The 4921-nt window shown below is 43.7% G+C and overlaps 1 long non-coding RNA gene across 1 annotated transcript; it reads right to left on the reverse strand.

The window, feature by feature from the left end:
* Positions 1-4078: 4078 nt before the first annotated feature.
* Positions 4079-4551, reverse strand: LOC142254436 (uncharacterized). Its single transcript, XR_012727227.1, has 3 exons — positions 4463-4551; positions 4326-4387; positions 4079-4246 (listed from the first exon to the last, which is right to left on the reverse strand). It is a non-coding gene; the product is annotated as an uncharacterized LOC142254436 (long non-coding RNA).
* Positions 4552-4921: the final 370 nt, after the last annotated feature.

Below are 4921 nucleotides of genomic sequence, written 5' to 3' on the forward strand. Positions count from 1 at the left end.
GATTGGAACATTCAGTCTGACCATTGGTCTTTGGGTTTTAGGCAGATGAAAAGGATAAGTTGATATCTATTTTTTTACAAAAAGCTCTCCAAAATTTAGAAACGAACTAAGTACCCCTGTCAGAGACTATATTTTCCAGAACCCCGTGTAAGCGCACAATGTGACTAATAAATAGTCTGCTGAGGGTTTCTGAGTTAGGCAATCCAGACAGGGGAACAAAATGATGCTGCTTACTGAATCTATCCACCACTACCCAGATACAAGTCTTCCCGTCAGAGACTAGGAGGTCGGTAAGTCCATGGAGAGGTGGGTCCACGGTCTCTTCGGAGTGGGTAGTGGCTGGAGAAATCCAGAAGGACGAGTACGTGCTGTCTTGGCTCGGGCGCAAGTTTCACAAGCAAGCATACTCTTTACAGTCCCTAACTATGGTAGGCCACCAAAAATTCCTGGTGAATAGTCGGAGGGTATTTCCTATCCCAGGGTGACCTGCCAGTACAGAATCATGAGACTTCTGAAATACATGAAGGCGAAATTGGGGAGCAGCAAACAGTTTACGGATAGGGGTATTATCAGGGGCCAAGCATTGGGAATTATGGATCTCTTCTACTAGATCCAAGGAAACAGATGATACAATGATACCTTCAGCTAAGATAGGTACTGGTGCAGAGTCGTCCAGCTGAGAAGGACAGAAGCTACGAGAAAGCGCATCTGCTCTTATGTTCTTGGAACCAGGCCGGAATGTTACCACAAAATTGAATCTAGAAAAGAACAATGCCCATCTAGCTTGCCTAGAATTGAGTCTCTTGGCTGATTCCAAATAAGTCAAGTTTTTATGACCTGTGATGACTGTGACTTTATGTTTGGCGTCTTCGAGGAAGTGGCACCATTCCTCAATGGCCCATTTAATAGCCAACAGTTCACAATTGCCAATGTCATAATTCATTTTAGTGGCAGAAAATTAACGCAAGACAAAGGCACACGGACAAAGATGAGTGAGAGACGGGGTACCTTGTGATAGCACTGCTCCCAATCCAACTTCAGATACATCCACTTCAAGAATAAAAGGGCACTCCAGATTAGGCTGAACCAGTATAGAGTCTGAGGAAAAACATTCCTTTCGCTTAGCAAAGGCCTGAATTGCCTCAGGCTTCCAATTTACCACATCTGCCCCCTTCTTAGTCAAATCAGGGAGGGGTTTGGCGATGTTTGAGAAATTTCTAATGAATTTGGGGCAATTCGCAAATCCAAGAAAACGCTGCAGAGCCTTCAGTGACCTGGGCTGCACCCATTCCTTAATGGGTTGAAGCTTTAAGGGATCCATTCGGAAGCCTTCTGCAGACAAGATATATCCCAGGAAATTGATCTCTTCAGCAAAAAAATACGCATTTCTCAAGTTTAATGAATAAGTAGTTATCCCTGAGTTTCTGGAGTACATTGCGTACCTGTAGGGCATGTGACATAACATTAGATGAAAAAAAATAGGATGTCATCCAGGTAGACCACCACATATTGACCGCAAATATCTCTAAAGATATCATTTACAAAGTTCTGAAAAACAGCTGGCGCATTACTTAACCCAAATGGCATTACAAGATACTCAGTGTCCCTCTGGTGTGTTATAAGCTGTTTTCTATTCATCCCCCTCTCTGATGCGGATTAGATTATATGCACCCCTGAGATCAAGTTTTGTGAACCACTTGGCTCCTATGAGCTGGTTATAGAGATCGGGGATGAGTGGCAGAGGGTACTTATTTTTAACAGTAATGGCGTTAAGCTCATGGTAATCAATGCAAGGGCTGAGACTACCATCTTTTTTACTAACAAAAAAAGAATCCAGCACCGACTGGTGACCTGGATGGCCTGATAAATCCTTTTTTCAGGCTGTCTGCTATATACTCTTTCATAGCCTGACGCTCTGGACCAAACAGATTAAAAATTCTACCCTTGGGAAGTGGTGAATTGGAAACCAAATCTATGGGACAGTCGTACTCTCTGTGTGGAGGTAATCTTTCAGATTCCAACTCAGAAAACACATCCGTAAAATCTCGGAAAGCATAAGGTATAAAGGCAGGTTCAGTTTTAGACAGGTTCACAGATAACGACTTACATCTCTCCTGACACTCAGGGCTCCAGCGCACTATATCACCCTTGTGCCAGTCAATGACCGAATTATGTATATGCAGCCATGGCATGCCCAGTACCACTGCTGAGGACAAATTCTTGAGAACAAAAAATGACACGAATTCAGAATGCAAAGCTCCCACTAGCATGGACACCTCCTGTGTTACATACTCAACCACACCCTGAGTGAGAGGAGTATTATCTATGGTGGAGATTTTAATAGAGGAATTTAGTCTCAGCAAAGACAAACCCAGATCATTTGCTATACCAGAGTCTATGAAATTGGCTGCAGAACTACAATCAACAAAGGCCTGCAGCCACATGGATTTTCTTTGATGAGAGAAACAAACTGCGACCATTAACTTTACAGGCTCAGCAGGGAGTACTTGGGCACCTGAGTGAGTATCCTGAGGCTCACACAGGCGCTGAAGTTGCTCTGGCAATGGTTGCCTCTGACGCCCAGACTCTCCACGATAGACACCACAAGGCGATTTGCCCTTTTGAGGCCCACGGGGTCCTCGATGCTATGAGGCAGATGCTGCAGGAGCATGAAGCTGGGTAGAGGCAAGGTATTGTACTTGCTCAGCAAGTCTGTGGAGTAGGCCGGACAGGTTTTGCACTTGATCCACGACCACTTGGAGTGGATTTTTTTATCTTTTTTTAAATGGGCCAGATATAATGTAACGGCAAGCCACCCACTAAGCAGGACCCTGAGGTACCCCGAAACCCTTTAACCCCTATACAGAGATCTGGAATTACTGCAGGGTCCAGGGGTTCACTGCCTATGGTAGGCTGCAGTCCAGAGATGGGGATAGTCGACAGGCCGAGGTCAAACCGAGATGTCAGGCGAGGTACAAAACAGCAAGCAGGAGTAATGTCTGGAAAACAGGCCAAGGTCAAACCGAGATGTCAGGTGAGGTACAAAACAGCAGGCAGGAGGGATGTCAATAAGCAAAGCCAAGTTCATATGAGACATTAAGCGAGGTGCACAGTACCAGGAAGGATGTGGCTCAAAGCAACACAGAAGACTATATCTCGCAAAGAAAAATAGAAATAGTTCTGGCACACTGAAATGATTGATGACATGAAAAGATCTTTTGAATGCTGAATCAATTTTATTAGTGCAAAGGATAAGGATAATTCATCCAACGTTTCAACCGTATCACTTCGGTCGTTATCAAGGATAAAATTATCTAAGATCACAAGAAAAATTTTTTTGAAAATACAAAATATGAAATTAGTACATGGTATGACATTGACAATACAATATTCTTACACAACATACGTCATAGACTGGCTAATGTAGTGGATTTACAGATCATCTTGTATTGCACATAATAAGCACGGAGACGTATGAGAAAAGCATTACATCATATGAATGACCTATCTAGCTGGAAGAATGCATAATGTTTATAAGGTAAGTACAGCAAGCATACACCCACCTATATGAACAATGAGAAGATACACGTTGAATTGTATATGGTCATCACCATTTGGTATTATGAGATCAAAGAAATGCGATCCTATGTATAAAAAAGAATAGATGGTATGTGATGGATCACAAAACTAAAGTCATAAAGGAACAGCTCTTCTTTATATATTGCGTCAGGGAAGTAAATATATAAGTATGTCTATACCTCATGCACTTGAAAATGGTAATGAGAAAGGTGTCTGAGGCCCTTATATCAGAGCTGGAAGAAACATATGGTTGTGGTTGTTTCTAAAATGGAGATCAATATAGATATTGACATTACTCAGGTGTGTAGAAGATCACATGAAAGGAAAATTAACAGGAAAATGACATATATAAAGAGAAAGCACACTACCTGGGAGACTGTGTAGTAAACAATGGTAGATTTGTTACAAAAAAGGACGTAAAAGGGAATAGTCTGATTCCCTCACTGAATGGTTCTCAGTTGCCTCCAAGCAACATGAATGCTGAAAATAAATTGTACAGGAGAAGAGATTCATACAAAGGTGAGTAACACCAGTATAAGGTACATATGTCCTGGGATATAATGGATAGATTGTCCATATTACCTTTATGCGGCATTTAGAGAGAAGCCATTAGGTACTGTGGCCATGAATAGGGGAGCACATGCCCCTGCAGGACTCTATGAGAAACCTTGTGAAAAGTATATAGTTAAGGACAATATAAAGTATGGACAAGCCAAGCAAAAATGGCACTACTGAGGAACACATACCTGGAGAGTATTAATGGAAATTCTATGCAAACTGCCAAGCTGAGAGTGAAAGAAGGAAGAATCTGAGGAGAAGCATAAGGGGAATCAGTGGTGATCTATCAGTGCAGGAATAGAGAAGACCGTCATAATACACAAACCTTGTGGCGCTGGTATCTGGTATAGGCCCCTGGGTAGCGTGCGACATACTGAGGTGCAGTGACCTTTTATGGTGTAAGCAGGGTAGCGTCCACAGTCCCACTTCCTGGACGGTGGAACGCAGTGTGATGCCCGTGGAGCGCATGCCGCGCATGCGCAGTGCCGTCACCAGCACCGCGCATGCGCAGGGGGTGGAACACAAGGCGGGGAGGAGAAGGTGCAGTGATAGGATGTCGCATCTCTAGGGGGCGTGTGTATCGACATAGTGGGTGAAGGATAACAGTGAACTGGCCTGTGGATTGCGCGCCCCTCGCGCGCCGTGCCTGGCAATTTGCACAACGCACGAGCCGGGCACAGAGCACAAGCCAGAGTGTATGGCTGATAACAGTGTGTAGGGAGTACTTGATGTTTCAAAATGCATACATAGTGCCAGGTGACGTTCTTACACAGGTGAAGGTGAC

Source organism: Anomaloglossus baeobatrachus, chromosome 10, assembly GCF_048569485.1.
Source record: "Anomaloglossus baeobatrachus isolate aAnoBae1 chromosome 10, aAnoBae1.hap1, whole genome shotgun sequence".
In the NCBI taxonomy this organism is placed as follows: domain Eukaryota; kingdom Metazoa; phylum Chordata; class Amphibia; order Anura; family Aromobatidae; genus Anomaloglossus; species Anomaloglossus baeobatrachus.